We start from the raw sequence: 17,538 nt of genomic DNA, 5'->3' as shown, positions 1-17,538 counted from the left end.
CTTTAATGAGATACTGTGTGACCTTTCACTCATTACAGAGACAAGTGAGCAACAGGTGATCATCATAGTGTCCTAAACACCCTCAAACATGACAGGCGTACAAGTAACTACAAATGAACAAATTAAAGTCTCAGGCAAGGAGTCTCTCATTTGTCCTTTGCCCATATCCAATCCAATAACCCTTTACATATGCAGCAGGTGGGCTTAGTAATCCACTGTTGCTTTGGATAACCATTAGCCAGACTCACCAGTAGGCGTAGTAGGCCACCGCCATGACCACTAACGCCCCACAGATCCCTGTGAAGATCATCACAGCCCCTTGGTTCAGCATCCTGGCTTCTGGTGATGGGTCTTCAAAGCAGAACAATTATTAAATTAGCCTGATCTGGATTTGTTCAAAAATGGACAGGTGGTTCTGCTCCTGGCAAGCTTGAAGACAGATGCAGAAAGTGTTCCTGAAAATATCTGGCAAAGAAATCCTTTTAAAAAGTCGAACGAGGCGCCGGGTCTCGCTTTGGCTACAACCACATGCCAACACTAATCCCACAGAAGGAGAGCACTTTTATGATGATGCAAGCAGAAACAAAACTAGATCCCATTAAGGCGCCGCCACCACTCAAAAACACACATTCAGCCTATGTAAAATGTGTCTTCCGATGCTGAACTCCAAATGGATGCTGAAATCCCGAATTTCAAACAGTTCCAGTTAGCGAATCTTTAGCAAGAGGCAACAGTCCTGCAGCACAACGTGGACATAGCAGCCACTATCCGTTAAATTACAAAGAGTGGTTCTCAGCATCCTGTGTTCCCTCCTCTTCTCTAATCTCCTCTGGATTAGATTACCAATGATTAGCACTCTGGAGCAGCACCCTGGATAAGTCACATCGTATTTACATCAACTTTAAGCGATTGAGCTAAGTGGGACAGGACAGTGGTAATTTCCTTTAGACACCAGGAGGAGCTTCAGGGACAAGCCCACTCTCTAGCATTTAAAAGATCTTGTACAAGGAGGCATGATATGTTTCAGTAGTGGTTCTGGGGTGTTGTAGCTAGGGGTTGCACCGACTAGTCCATTAGTCGACTTTAATGCTCTGCCATGACGCTTTAAGCTTAATGTCGACTAGTTGCTGGTCCTATAGAGGGCGCAACAGGATTAGAAATCTTTGAAGACCACATTTACACTCTGTTTCTAAACAGTTAAAATGACAAATAAATGCATACTCTGAATATATATTATTCTCAATTATTTTGGTAAGCAAGTAAGTGGTCAACTATTCTGATTATTAATCAAGTTTTTTTTTTTTTTTTTTTTTTTTTGTGGTAATAAAAATAGACCTAAATGAACAAGAGACTTCAAATGACTTTAGAAGTACATATATAGGAGCAATGAGGCTATAATAATTGGTTCAAATAAAATACAGGGTTCTTACACCTTTTCCAAAGTAAAATTCAAGCACTTTTCAAGCACTTTCAAGGTGCATTTTCAAGATTTTCCAGCACTGTGGTAAATTACATATTCACATACATGAGTTCTAAATTTTAAATCAGATGTTATTGTGCTATTAAAAAACAACTGTCTCTAGATTGCATATAACATTGCCCCATATAAATAGTCAACATTCAGTATTCAAATTGTATAATTTAAAATATATAATTAATATTATATGTAGTATTTTAAAAATAAAATTTAAAGGCTTTTTAAGACCTGCACAAATAAAAGTAATACTGTATGAGTGGAGTAGGGCAATGTCTATGGTAACACATTAATGACTGCTATAAAATGACTGTAAAAAATATGATAAACTAAAATACTAAAACTTGAAAACTTTCTAAAACTTGAAGGATTTTCACAAATACATTTCACATTCCAGCCTAAAAGTACTAAAAGGTAGCCAAAAAGACACTATAAAATTAATAATAAAATTTAAATGGCCCAAATGAAAAAAGACAATTTTTTAAACATTGAAAATATTTTTGATTGACATTTAGACTCCTATCTGATTTCCTATTAACAAATATCAAGGTATTTTTTTCACTATTTACAGTGTATCTGCAGAATTTTTAAATATCAATTTAAGGCAATTTATGACCCTTTTTAAGAGCTGCACAAGTAAAATGAACGCCGTAGTGGGGTTGAACAATGTACAGTAACATTAAGCCATTAAATGACATGATTTATAATTCAGATTTTCACAAAAACAAAACATCTTATACAATGGCATTTCAGCCTTTATACCTTTAAAATTGATATATCAAGTATAATTTATTTAAAACATAAATATTACTGTCTTAATTGTTTAGATTTTTAGAAAGCACATAACTTTTACATTTACAAGTCTTATGTGTTTGCTGCACAAAAACATGGGCCAAAATTGGTGATAATCTTACTAAACAGCTGAATATTCGCATATTCATTCCCTGTCACGAGGGGGCGCTTTAGGAGTGCTAAAATTCTACGGTTTCCTAGTAATGGCTGTACACAAATCAGCATTAACGCAGTTTTATCAGACATGAAATGAAAATGCCAACGACACGTTTCTGAGGACAGTCGGTTCCCTTCAGATACATTCATATAAAGACATCAGTGCCGCGTTTTGACTTTGAAACCTGCAGCATGCATATTTATTCAATATGACATCATTGCCTTTTTACGTTTTATCCAGCCCTATCGCGATTCTCGTATATCCGTCCCTAACTCTTAAACTTATAATTAAGCCTTTTTTATACTATTTAATACATTTAAAACTTTGTATGGCCTTAACTTTGATAAGGCTAAATTGATGAATTTGTAATGACCCGCACGAGCCCTCTACTTTAAGATAGTCCGGTGAAACATTTTAGTAGCCCGACTGGAAAACACAATAGCCCCGGGACATCGGGCAGGCAATTTTGCGATCCCCAAATTCTCGTTTTAAACATAATTCTTATTTGTCGTTTTCAAGCCATCGAGGGCTGATGCAACAACCTCCTGATAACTGGCATGTTTTATCTACCGCTCTGTTCCATCCATAGGTTCCATCAGAGGGCGCGCAGCAAGAAAGACCGGCGGATCACACTACAGCCTCACTTGCACACTCGAGCGGACCTGTTTTTTTTTCTTTTCTTTCTTTTACATATTATAAGCATAACAAAAAATAACTATTTAGTATGAAAGCGAATTAATATTAAACCGATGCAACTGCATATTCAAGCACTTTCAAGCACTTCATCCAAAATCCAAGCATTTTTCAAACCTTGAAAACACTACATTAAAATTCCAGCATTTTCAAGGAATTCAAGCACCCGTACGAACCCTGAAAATATCAAAAGCAAGTAATCTTACTGTTTTAATCAAACAAAACTGTTTAAATCCATAACATAACAACATACTAATAACTTGTGTACATTATGCATTATATCAAATTCCTGAAGAGGGCGCTAACAGCATGCCAACTGTTTTTACACTTCACAGCGCAATCTAATCCTTGTTTAATATTGACTAAACAACATTTAGTTCAAACGTTCACTTAATCTTTAAAAGAGTTCACTTCCCAGAACACAAAGATAATTTACTTTACTTTCCCTATTGTCACCCAAATTGTTTGTCTTTTTTCTTCAGTCGTAAAGAAATTTTTTGGAGGAAAACATTTCAGGATTTCTCTCCATATAGTGGACTTCAATGGTGCCCGTGAGTTTGAACTTCCAAAATGCAGTTTTGACAAGACAAGACAAGCATTTGAGATTAAAAAGTATATAAATTGTCAATTGTCAAATGTTTTTTTTTTTTTTTTTTTTTTTAGAAAATAACCAATTGTTTCACTAGATAAGACCCTTCTTAGCCCTTTGAACCTGCATTTAAACTGCATTTTGGAACTTCAAAATTAGGGGCACCACAGAAGTCCACCATATGAAGAGAAATCCTGAAATGTTTTCCTCAAAAAACATAACTTTGTTACGACTGAAAAAAGAAAGACATGAACATCTTGGATGAGGTGAGAATTATCTGTACATTTTTTGTTCTGGAATTGAAATTCTCCAATATTTGGCCACTTCTTTATGATAGAAATGCTACAGCCACTGTCATTTCTTGAAAAAGAATATGTGGACACCAAAATATGCCAACTCATATAAATAAAGCGCATATAGCTATTTTGAAGACACAAACGAAACGATTCAATTAAAAAAAAAAACAAGCAATGTGGTTATATATATATATATATATATATATATATATATATATATATATATATATATATATATATGCACTTCATTTATATGCGTGCAGCTTTATGGATTCTCGTCCACAGAAAGTGCCACTTCTGGTATTTAGCTGGACGATCGACGAGGGCAAAATGCAAATCAAGGATTTTTTATAATAGAGTAGGGGTGTGCGATATGACGATTTTTGATCGTGGACGATTAAAATGTCTCCACGATCTGCTTTTGAATAAATATCGTAGTATCGTGCTACAGTGTCTCCGTCTTAATATACTGTACATTCACTCACGAGACACTGCACTTATTCATATTCGCGATCACAAGCGTACATTATTTGAATGTGCTTCAAAGTCTTGACCGGTAAAATAACGCCATTTGGTCCGCGCGCTGTTCTGGCATGCGCTTCATGAGCGCGTAAACCTGAAGCACGTGCGCTAAAAGCCTGTCAAACAGCACCTGATTACTAAACTGAGCTATCTTTGGCGTTTAATTTGCTTATACTGTCAAAAACACGCAAGGATTACATATAAACACAGTCGGTTGTCTAAAGTGAAAGTAAACAGTTAAGAGAAAAACGGATGCGCGCCTGTATAGATGCGTGCAGCTCTGAGCGACAGAGCTAAACATGCTGTCGATTGTCATTAAAGGGACAGTACACCCAAAAATGTTGTCACTCACAAGTCCTAAATCTCTATTAATTTTTTTCTTGTGCTTAACACAAAAGAAGATATTTTGAAGAATGTGGGTAACAGTAGCTGGTCCCCACTGACTTAAAATAAATAAATAAAATATATGGAAGTAACTGGGGACCCAGCAACTGTTTGGTTACCCACATTATTCAAAATAAGTTTTATGTTCAGCATGTTTTATGCTTAAAAAAATGCGAGAGTGAGTAAATGATGACAGAATTGTCATTTTTGGGTGATGATACACTAATAAAACAAAACACAAAGGAAAATCACTCACTGCTCTTGACTGAAGAACTTCAATACAGTTGCTTTAAATGTTGCTTCTATGTATAATTTTTGTATATAATGTATATAGTGTTTTATTTTTATATTTGTTAATTAAATTTCTTGAATGCTACTGATAAATACATGGACTGTACCTGAAAATTAAAGCACTGTTTGTTTTATTTGTATAGTATGTGTATTTGTAACATGTAGCTTATCTTTGTTCTTATTTTTTAAAAACAAAGAAAATAATGACAAAGATTTTTTTGTGTTCGCCCACTTTGGCTTAAATATCTGCCATTCTTTTTATTTTATATTTTGTTACCTTGTAAGGTTTTGGTTTTAAAATAGAAAAATTAATTTGGCTGTACTACTCAGACAACTTGTAAAAAAGTAAAACCAACATGACAAAGAATCGGGATAAAATCGTGAATCGTGATATTTCTTGAAAAAATCGTGATATGATATTTTTACCAAATCGCCCACCCCTATAATAGAGTACTCGATTTTATTTGAGGAATCGTGGCAGCCCTAGCGAACAAGCTCCTACACGGCCCTGCTGTAGATCTGTGAACTCGCTCTTGGCATCCAAGGTCGACAAGGCCCTAAGTCCAGTTTAGATGAGGTGGTGACAGAGAAGATCAGGCAGACTGTGGCCCAAAGACATGACTGCACAACTGCATTACTGGCATAAACGGAGAACACAATGTGCCACAGGCCCACATGTCACACAACAGAGTCCTTAGAGCGCTTCCTTTTTTATACGTTCTGCTTCTGTTGCTCACTTTATCTCATTTCTTCTGTCTTCTTTCATCTCTGTGTCCGTCTCTGTATTCATGCATTAAACTCAGATTCCTCAATTCTTCCAATTTCAAAAAGGTCAGCATAACTGTCCACGAATATTGTGTGTAATGATGGCGGTTTCTCAAAAGAAAGACCCTGGCTTGGTCTCGGTAAATACCTTCTCGATCTGTACTTGGGGAAAAGAGGACAAAGAATAATCACCTTTCTGATGTGATGTCCACCTGGGAAATATGACGAAAGAAAAGAGGAAAAGAGCCATACTAACTTGCATCTTTTATTAAATGTTGAAAGCAAGGAAGATAAACGAAGGCCTTGAATTTTTTAGGTCAGCAATGAATCAAAATGTGAAACTAGGGGTAATTATGGTTTGTCATGAGTTTGTATAATATGAGTTGATCTTTTGTTGCTGTTTTGTAATCAGTGGGAAAACCCTTGGCAGAAAGTCCACTTAATCTTGAATGTGCAATGTCCTTTGCACAGCTGTGCTAAAGTGCCTTCTTCAACATCTTTTAAAGACTTTGCCTGATAAGGCGTGTAGCATAAAACCCATACATTATGAGCCACATTAGAGCAAAGCAGCTTACTGGACTGCAGCCGAGTTCAAGATGTCTAAATCTATAATCGAATCAGTTTTGTACACATACAAATAAACAAACACTTCTAAGAATTCTTTAAACAACTGGTGAAATAGCAGGGAAGGCTGTGACAGGATAATTCAACCAGAAATTATATTTGAATCATTATTTACTCATCCTCATGTTGTTCCAAATATGTTCAAAGTTCTTTCTTCTGCATAACACAGATGAAGATATTATATGCGCTTTAATTATTTACATGCGTGTCAGAGCGGCTTGTTCAAAATTAAAGTTTAAACCCTCACTCATAAAAAAATGGCCAAATATTAATGATTAAGTGGACATTTGACTTAAATGTTGTTTAGTCAATATTAAACAAGAATTAGATGGTGCAGTAAAATGTAAAAACAATCGTCAGGCTGTTGGCGACCTCTGCAGTCATTTGTTATAATGTGTAATGTAAATTAGCTCTATTGTTTATAATACATTATTTTATCAGTTTTGTTGAATAAAACAATGATTACTTGTACTGTAAAAAACGACTGTGAATTTAACGGTAACAAAAACTGTAAAAATGCTACAGTAAAAACCCGTTAAATGGTTAACGGTAAGTTCCCCTACTATATACGAAAATAAATATGAAAAACTGTATTGGACATTGCATGCCATTTTACGGTAGTATATCGTTTTTGGAAATGAAAAAAACAAACATAAAATTTACAGTGAAAAACCGTAATTTGACATTCCCAGAATTCCCTGTGTTACATTTTTTTAAGTGTGCATTTTTAAGTTTCATGTGTGTTACCATGATAGTGTTTAGTGTATTTAAATATAAAATTAAATTAAAACCATAAAATTTAAAAAAAATTGCTACCGTATTTTTTATGGTAAAATTACAGCAACCACAGCTGCCATTTTTTTTACCGTAAATTCTACTGGATTTTTTTTACAGTGTGCTTTTGATATTTTATTTGGACTAATTACTTTCTCATGGCTATTATATATATGTGTTTTAAGTAATTTTAAGGGATATGGTTGTCTTAAGTCTATTTTTTGACTACAAAAAAATAAATTACAATTATTTGATTGATCGAGTAATTGACAGATTACTTGATTACCAAAATAATCATTAGTGACAGCCCTAATTGATTAGCTTAAAAAGTTAAAAATACAAACCTGTGCACTTAACATCTGAACATGATAAACGATAAAAAAACATGGATAGACTTGCACCTTCGACAGAAGCATACAATCTAATCTTGAAAATGTCTTTATATTTTAAATGACTAAAAACCATTTCTCTACTAAGAATATGAATGAGTTAAAGGAAATGCAAAAATAAACTTTTGTTATCAGGGATAACAAACATAATTCATTCAACTGTGTTTGTTGATTTTAATTACTAAAGCTTTCCCAATAAATGAACGTGATGAAATTACAACTGCAGCCAATTTGGACATCGATGTATAATCTTTTATTCATCCAAGTTTCAGGTGACACTAAAGAGAACCTGGCTGCTCACACGAATCACCGATCTCGAGAAATAGATATGACGTTCTTTGCACACAGTTGGTAGATGAACGGACCACTGCAGAATCCAAAACTTGTGTTTGGACTCAACTGAATAGTCCTGCACAACCCAATTTTTACTGTCCTGCACAACATTACTGGTTTCCCTTCCCTCCTGGCCTCAACTCACAGCAGCACTTTAACAACCTCAGCTTTGGCCTTTCCAACAATGTGGTCAATGCAGCAGCAATTCTACAACATTTGGATGAAACCCCAGATCTGGTCAGTTGGGTTGCTGTGGTGAGGCGATTTCCAAGTCTGTTACTTTTGCTGATATAGACATAGTATTGCAAATAATCTTACAAATGACATTTAGCAGCACATTAATCTCAAAACTGATTTATTTTTCTTTCTTAATATCTCAAACCTCCCAGAACTGACTACTCTGAATCAGACAATTGGGCCATCAAAACAACCTCCTGTGGCTGAAACAAACAAAATCAAAGCCATTATGGTGCATGTCACTCAAGCCAATTTTACAAAGCAGAAGATAAATGCTCTGTTTGCTGTCCAAAGGAAGCAGGGAGCTGTTAAGAGGATAATGCCAAGGCGTCACTGCTAAAAACCTCTGACCCACATTCTAATCGCAACAAACGAAGTCACCCAACAACAATGTGACTACATGCCCCCAATCAAGCTGGTGGATGGGGTTGCTGATATCTACCTCAGGTGCGAAGTAATAGTGTTATGTTTAATTTACAAGCTGTATCGGATTAGAGGTAAGGTTAGAAAGGTTGCGTCTAACACACTAACAGAGCAGTGTCATGGATATACTGTGACATAAAAGAATAAAGAATATACACCTGGCAGAATCTGCTAAATGTTAATTTTACCAAAATAAGAGGGATCATATAAAATGCATGTTATTTTCTTATTTACAACACACAGTATTAAGAATCAAGTGTATGTAAACTTTTGAACGGGGTCGTTTTTATAAATTCAATCAATAAATTCATCTATTATTTTCTCTTGTGGACTATATGTAAATGTCTTTTATGTGAAATGTCTTATCCAGGTCAGTACTAAATAAAAAAAATAGCATGCATTTTGGATGATCCCTCTTATTTTGGTTAAACAATTAACATTTTGCAGATTTGCAGTTATATGTAAACTTTTGACCTCAACTGTAGTGTAACCTATTTAAAAATAGTCCTGATGACATCCAATTACACATTGTTCTGGCACAAAAAGTACTAACATTTAAAAAGAGCTACAAATATAGTATAAACAACTTTATTTGCATGCACTTTCTAATTGAACCTGGTCAAAATGAGCATCACTTCATAACTGATTTAATAACATCTTTATTCTGAGGCAATTCATTATTGTGCTAATGAAAGATTAAAAAATAATGTGCATGTGCCATATGGCTAACAGAGAATGACAGTTCTAGATTAAGACCAAAGTTTAAATTAACTCCAATATTGTGTTTGAAGCAATGAAACATAGTTCCATTACCAAACTTTTGCTTCTGCAACCCATAAATTCATTGGTCCTAACAATATACTGTAATTATAATAATAATAATAATAATAATAATAATAATAAAAAGAGGTAAACATTTATTCATTAATGTGGATACAACAAACTCCTATTTTATATGTGCTTTGTATTTTATTATAGCCCTGATTTCATGTTCACTGACAGTGAAGATCACTGGCAAAAGCCTAAAATCATCAGCAAATCAGCACTCATTTACGTGAGTGACAACCACCATATTTGAATTTGCAAAGACAATCTGGGATAAGTGTCGATGTGCTGCTGAAGCTCAAAAGATATTTAGCTGGTTAACTCTGTAGATCTGTCTGCAATCCAAGTAATATGTGTGAAGAGTTTTGATCGGAAGTGATGACAGAAAACTGTGTAGTGAAAAGTGAAAAGAACAGCAAGCCGACGACTTTGAAAGTTGTGTAGAATGGGCGGCATAAGACTCAAGGTAGAGTCATATTTACCGTTGTCCAGTGATTTTTCATTGGTGAAATCCATTTTTTTCAACAGCAATCCACGTCCAGGAATTACGTCACGGTTTGTTCAGTTTCCCAGTTGTGCGGCCATATTAGAGATACTCAGATGTAAACAAAAGCATGGATTGCACGGTTAAAGTAGTTCTGAATGCGTTGTTCTGCTAATTTATGCTGTCTAAACCACGGAAAAAGCATGTGGAGACTGCTAAATCATATAGAGAAGGACTTAGCAAACAGGAAAGGGCCTTATATTTAGACAAACTAATGTTAAAAGGTGATAAAGATACGCATGAGCAGTATTAAGATATTTGCATAATATTTCACCAACCTGACTGAAAATGATAAGAACAAACACAAATGTTGTCAAGGAAATCCTTGTTGAGTTTGACCAACCAAAAACGCCTTTTGTTTCTCAGACATTTTTTTTGCGCTCTACTCATTGATTGGTTACAACTTTTAGCAGTCTGAAGTATTCCAAATGCTTTCCCCGGTCCAACTGATTAGTACACCCCAATACATGACAATAATTGACAATTTTCAGCAGCAATAATCAGCTAAATATCCGAGCTTCGTCCGGTTTAGTGGCATTGTTTACGTTCAGTGCCGTCAATATGGCCGATTGATGATGCATTGTGAAAACACTATATGGAAAAGCATACTATTCTTCATATTTCTGCATTATGGCAAAAATAAATTAATTTATTAGTGTTTTTTAGTAAAGTGTTCAGTAATTCAAGTTTGAGAATCATTAACGTAATTAAACGTCTCAGAAATTGTGGTATTGTTAATGAAACCGGTTCTGAGGTTAAAAAGGAAAAAAAAGCCTTTCAAAAATGTCATTTCATCTAAATAATTACTAATAATAGGAACAAATGGTATAACATACTAGACACACGACTTAATATTAATCGCTGTACATCAGTAACAGCCCATCACTGCATCTGAACTCTAGTAACCCCGATCATCGCACGACAATGACGTGCACGCAGGTCGAGAAGACATACGGCAACCGAGTCATAAACACCACTTCATCTTCAACGATTCTACAGCCATTCAAATGCAAACGACCGCTGAATGAACCAGATAAATATCGGCTCATGCAAATGGAGGACAATGCCACAATGGACCATCTTAAACGGGTGTTCCGTGCGCTGTCAAACTGCCTTGCATTGGTTACTAAGCAGTGAGTTACATGAAGTGCCCTAAACATGCTGTTCCTATAAACCGGCCACTGCAGTACAGTGAAAACCTCGAGCGCTTGCAACATCAACCTTAAAAATACATTCGATGCAAATGCAAAACAATAAAATAATCGGAGCAAACACAAGATTACACAACGGACTCATGTAACCGGCTGTCAACGTTAATAACAGCAGTCGGGATGGTTATTAATCGGGTTATGAGTACAGTCATCATCTAGCGTGAGCAGCGATATATTGCATGCGCCTGCATTACCTGCTTAAATGTCATCAGTGGATCTGCGTGGAGGATTCGTGCTCTTCCGCTTAATGCGATGCAATATGATAATGCTGTCGGAAACTGGTATCTAAGCCTCTGGGCTGCTGCTCAGATGTGTCGTTATCCATCCACGCACAACACACACACATTGCATCTAGTAGTGGGACTTCCTGTCCGATTACCTCCCTCTTCGACTGGAAACAATGGCGTTTTGTAGTTCCACCACTCCTCTCAGCCTCATCAGGCTGCTGCAAGACGCTGACCTAATCAATAAAGTCAATCTGCAGAATTAAACACATTTGTAAGACATTTTAGACTTTCAGTTAGTCTTCTTTAAAATGCACTTTACCTCAAAGGCGGTACTGAAGTTGCATTTATACCATGGACAAAAGATTTACTGTGCAGAGGCTGCATATGCATTTTCAGAGATCAAACTATGAAAATATTAATAGCTAATTGTGAAGCTGTAAATATAGAAATGGAAAATAATGAAATATACACACTGTCTTGACAACAACAAAGTTCAAAGGTCCTTGGACACTGAGTCCAAAATTTTTGTATGCGTTTTTTTTGTATTTGTCAAAATTTGTCATGCACAGGAATTGTCAAAACATGTGGGATTAAATTAATAAAGCATTTAAAAAAGAATTGTAAGAACATGCTCGATACGGATGCGAAAAATACAGAAAATTGAACCGATCCAAAAAAATGTATGATGAACGAAAGTTTCAGAGGCAGTGTGTAAACGTGATTGACACAACATGAGGTCGTATTTATTTTTTTAACTTGCGAAAATTTCGAATTCCGAAATTTGAAAATTGTCAAAAAAAAATTCAAAATTTGTCAAAAAACTGTCAAAAAAATTGTCAACATTTTTTCAAAAACTTTACATTTTCAGATGCGAAAAACACAAACTTTTTATGACCGACTAAAGTTTGTCGCATTTATTTTTTAACGTACAAAAATTTTGAAAGGACATTTAAGGTGCATTGTCTTTGCACACTGAGTCAGAAATTTTAGTATGCAATTTTTTCAGATAAATGCAGAAAATTGAACCTGATTAGATTTTTTTTTTTATGACATACGAAGTTTCGGAGGCAATGTGTAAACGTGATTGATGCAAAGTGAGGTCGTATTTATTTTTTAACATTCGAAAATTTCGGACAAGAATTTTGGACTTGGTGTGCAAGGACCTTAAAGGTGTAGTGTCCTGAGTCTAACACTGAGTCTAAAATTGTTGTATGTATTTTTTCGGAGGTGAAAAATGTAGAAAATTGAACCTGATTCTTTTTTTTTTATGACGGACAAATGTTTCAGAGGCAGTGTGTTAATGTGGCTGACACAAAGTGAGGTCGTATTTATTTTATAATGTGCAAAAATTTCTGATAAGAATTTTGAACTAAGTGTGCAAGGACCTTTAAGGTACAGTGTTCTTACATGCTGAGTCTGAAAGTTTTTTCATATGTGGAAAATCACAGAAAATTTAACCCCATTCTTTTTTTAAAATGACGTACAAAAGTTTATAGGAGGCAGTGTGTAAATGTGATATTTGATGTTATTTTTTTTAACGTGCAAAATTATTATTTTTTTCACCTGTATCTTGTTATCTCCCCCTCAAAATTTACAAGGTAACTCCCCCACCAAGAGTGGAAATCCCCCTTACTTGTAATTCAACAGCGTTTCTCAGAAATCACTTACTGCACCTTTAAGGCTGCAGTGATGCTGCATTTTATTTTAACACGACCAAAGCAGCATCAGAGATGTAAAATTATTCTTTTTTAATTCTCAAATTGTGAGTATATGCACTCTAAAATGAATTAAATATTTTATGACAACAACAAAGTTTAAGGCTGCAATGTTGCTGCATTGTTTTATTTATGCCAAATTTAGAAACGGTTTTGAAGTGGCATTTAGATGTTTTCACATAGACTGCTTAATGCTGCTCAAATGCGGCATAAATGCATTTACACAGCAAATACAACTGTACACTGTGATAACAGGGGCTGAGGTGAAGCAGAGCAGGCATAACTTAGTCTGGCTTTTATGCTGCATTGTTTTTACACTTAATTTTGAGCTAGGACAGAGCCACCTCAGAGCAGCCTTAACTTAATGATGGAGATCATTTGTTTTTCTCAAAACCATCTCTCCACACACACAAACACATACAATATTTAATATAATACCTTGTTTTTCTTTATTGCATTATAACATACATTATAAATGTGGATTTGTACACTACAATCTTTATTGTTACATATTATAAAATATTCAGAATATGAAAACAAAGCACTAAAAACTTTACCAAACATTTAGTTTTTATTGTCTTTTCTGACCCCATTCAGAACGGAGAACCAAAGAGAACAAAAAAACAAACAAAAAGGATTTCTGATACCAACCATGTCAACAGAGAAGGAATCAAAATGATCTGTGAAGCACTGACATGTCACTATTAGAACTGTTAAGAGAGACAGACATATTTACAGAGAAGTAGAACGATGCCTCCGAATGTTGCCCTGGCAACATGTCATACTGCCCATTATGATGTCACTGAATTTCATATTTGGCGTTCTGTGAGAAGGACACATTTTCAAGTGTATTCTCATGTACTCTTGCTGTAGAATCTTCTATTAAACAGTACTGTTGTGGACAAGAGTACATTACAGCAAGCACAGTGGTTTTAAACACTCATTTTACAGATGAAAGAATGATTCACACTGAGAGACCAAGACACAATGACTCATTTCTGTCAAATTCCTGTCATCATTTTCTAAAGATCCTATTCTGTCTCGCACCTCAGTCTATTTGAAAATGAAATGTATAGCAAAAATTATAAATAATAAAACACTCACTTCACGAGTCAGAGCTATGGAAGTTGCAACTAACGTGATTTCTTTGAGCACTAGTAGGCCTGAAATGTTTTTGTACATGTCGTAAGGCATTCAATGCCTTGTAATGGAAGGCAGCTAATTATACAAAACTCTATGAACTACATATGACCACATATACGTGATGACAAATAGGTCCAAGCGATTTAAACCAAATCATATGGAGTCAGGACATCAGATAAAAAAAAAAAAGAACGGCATTAAGGGACCTAGTATACTAAAGATCTCTTTGTTTATGGCCTAAATAATGGTAGTGGAATAGTTTTTCTCAGACGACAGAAGCTCCGTCCACTAGAAGGAGCTCAGCGTCATTTGGTCATCTTTGATCCACAGTCTTACAATAGACAGCACATAATTTCCACAGACCGATATACAATTTACAAACATCATGTATACAGAACAAACAAAAATGTAGTTCGTTTCAGGGAATGCACTAGACATCACTGCCATAACCAATATTTGGCTGCCCACTATGTTTTTATCTTTTTAGTCAATATGAGGTTCTGACTAGGTTTCTTATATCAGAACACACTCCTTGTTCAGTTAACATTAAAAGTTTACAATTAAAAGAATTACAAGTGTGCTTTCATTCTAAGCATGTTCCTGGTATATTTAAAGCAACTGTATGTAGTTTTGTATATTTGCTACTGCCATAAAAGCAATCCGCCCATTTCGCGGGAATTCGTTCCCGCTCACCAAATTTAAATACTCCCACAACGGACGTTTGAGAGGGAGCGTGGAAAAGAAACAGAAACGTTTTGTGTATGTGTATTTTATGCAGCTTTAGAGCCCCCTAGTGTTAAGTAAGTGTAATTTACTATTGTAAATATATCACTGTGCACGTGTATTTGTTGCTGCCATAAAGCAATCCGTCCTTTACGCGGGAATTCGTACCCCCTCATCAGATTTAAATACTCACAGAACAGACGTTTGGAAGTGAGCTCGGAAAAGAAACAGAAGAGTTTTGTATATTTTATGCAACATATTAGACCCGTCTGCAGTTAGGTGAGTAGAATTAACTGTTCTATATCACTGTAAACCTGCATTTGTAGCTGCTGTAAGGCAATTCGCCCTTTTCACGGGAATTCGTACCCTCTCACCAAATTTAAAAACTCCCAGAATGGACGTTTGAGAGGGAGCGTGGAAACGAAACAAGAGTTTTGTGTATGTGTATTTTATGCAACTTTAGAGCCCCCCACAGTTACGTAAGTGTAATTTACTGTTATAAATATATCATTGTACACATATTTGTTGCTGCCATATGCAATCCGCCTTTGTCGCGGGAATTAGCACCCGCTCACCAAATTTAAATACCCACAAAATGGACGTTTGGAAGGCTGCTTGAAAAAGAAACAGAAGAGTTTTGCCTATTTTATGCAATTTAAGAGACGACAATTCACTGTAGTATATCACTGTAAAGGTACATTTGTTGCTGTCATAAAGCAATCCGGCCTTTTCGCGGGAATTCGTACCGCTCAATAAATTTAAATACTCTCAGAAGGGACGTTTTAGAGGACCATGGAAAAGAAACAGAAGCCATTCACATTATTAAAAGTCAGTTTACCATCAGAATGAAATGATATTTTAAAGTCAAAACGTACATAATGTTGCTTTAAATATAGCTAACTGTTAAAAGTATAAACTGCTGACCAATGCATTTTCATGCACCAGTGGCCATCTTGCCCTAAACTAAACCGTTTTTTGTTGCACTTGGGCAAGTGCCATTAGCAAATGGTACCAGTACTGTTCTTTCCGAGGCAGTGATGTCATGATCATCTGTATATACCAACCTTACTGTCTTCATTCACAAAGACTTGGCTTTTCTTATTTTACTTCCCTCCCCCCTGTTTATCCCTTCACACCCTCATATTCCTTCAGAGAACACAAATACTCGCACACTCACTGTAGAACCATCCGTTAGTCATTCACACATACACGTACACAATGTACAAGTACACATAAGAAGTTAGATAACAGCTCAGTAACTAATGAAAAGCTGAAGCACATGCCCCTCAGAGCAATGCTGACCCCTGATTAGTCCTGCACATGGCCGTCTTTTTTGATGCGAAGGAAAGTAAGATGAAAAGCTAGAAGCTGGAGTGGATGAAGATGGATGAATCTCATGAAAAAACATGGCTTGGTCATATTTCATCCCAAAATAAAAAGAAGTTTGCACTCAATTCAAGAGTTAGAGCTATGAAAGTCTCAACTAATGTAAAGAATAAACAGCAAATGTAGACCTAAAATGCTGTCTAAATTCAGGAGTGTTTTCACGGCGCGTCATCAGTTGGCCATATTGGCCGCACTGAAAGTAAACAATGGCACTAAACCAAACGAAACACGCATATTTTGCCGATTATCGCTGCTGAAAATGGTCAGTTATTGTCATGTTTTGGGCTGTACTAATCGGTCACACCAGGAAAAAACATTTGGAGTATTATAGACTGCCAAAAGTCTAAACAAATCAAACAGAAGAGTGCAAAAAACTGAGGAACAAAAGGTGTTTGTGGTTGGCCAAACTGAACCAGGATTTCCAGGCAAGAATCTTGACATTCATGTTTCTTCTTATTATTTCCAGTTAGGTAGGTGAAATATTAGGCTAATATCTTAGTTAATACTGCTTGTACATATCTTTACCACATATTAACTTTAGTATGTCAAAATATTGTGGCCTTTCCTAAGTACTAAGTCCTTCTCCATATGATTTAGCAGCTTCCACATGTTTTTTTCCATGGTTTAGACAGCATAAATTAGCAGAACAATGTATTCAGTAGTATATTAACCATACAATCAATGCTGCTGTTTAGATCCAAATATCTCCAATATGGCTGTGCATCCGGGTAAACTGACAATGCACTGACGGACAAGACAAAGCAGTCTCAACTTTTAAATTGTAATTTTTTTAAAGAAATTCAAACAATAACTGTTTTTTGTTGTGACAGATCACTGTAGTGCCTCAGTTCAAGCGGCACGTCAACCGGTCATCTCTTCTTTATTACTAGTTATAGCACAAAATAAACATGAATAACCATCAGACGATATCTTGTTTCAACTGCGGAAAGACATCAATATACAACCTACAAATTCAAGCCCACTGACTTAAATATACTCTCATCTCATGTCTGGTTTGTTG

General features: G+C 35.6%; 1 protein-coding gene across 4 annotated transcripts in view; it reads right to left on the bottom strand.

Moving 5' to 3' along the window:
- The window catches only part of agpat3 (1-acylglycerol-3-phosphate O-acyltransferase 3), a 36,421-nt gene extending 24,750 nt beyond the window's left edge, over positions 1-11,671 (bottom strand). For 2 of the 4 annotated variants that reach the window (XM_073842158.1, XM_073842164.1), the window contains exon 1: positions 11,518-11,671. The gene's annotated coding sequence lies outside the window, so the exon portion shown is untranslated. Of the gene's footprint in view, positions 1-248; positions 772-11,517 lie in introns of those variants that run through there. The other 2 variants (XM_073842159.1, XM_073842163.1) reach the window with 1 other exon arrangement.
- Between the last annotated feature and the right edge of the window lie 5,867 nt (positions 11,672-17,538).

This window comes from Garra rufa, chromosome 6 (assembly GCF_049309525.1).
Source record: "Garra rufa chromosome 6, GarRuf1.0, whole genome shotgun sequence".
Lineage (NCBI taxonomy): Eukaryota > Metazoa > Chordata > Actinopteri > Cypriniformes > Cyprinidae > Garra > Garra rufa.
The sequence above is the reverse complement of the archived record's forward strand: the minus strand, read 5'-3'. Positions and strand labels throughout refer to the sequence as shown.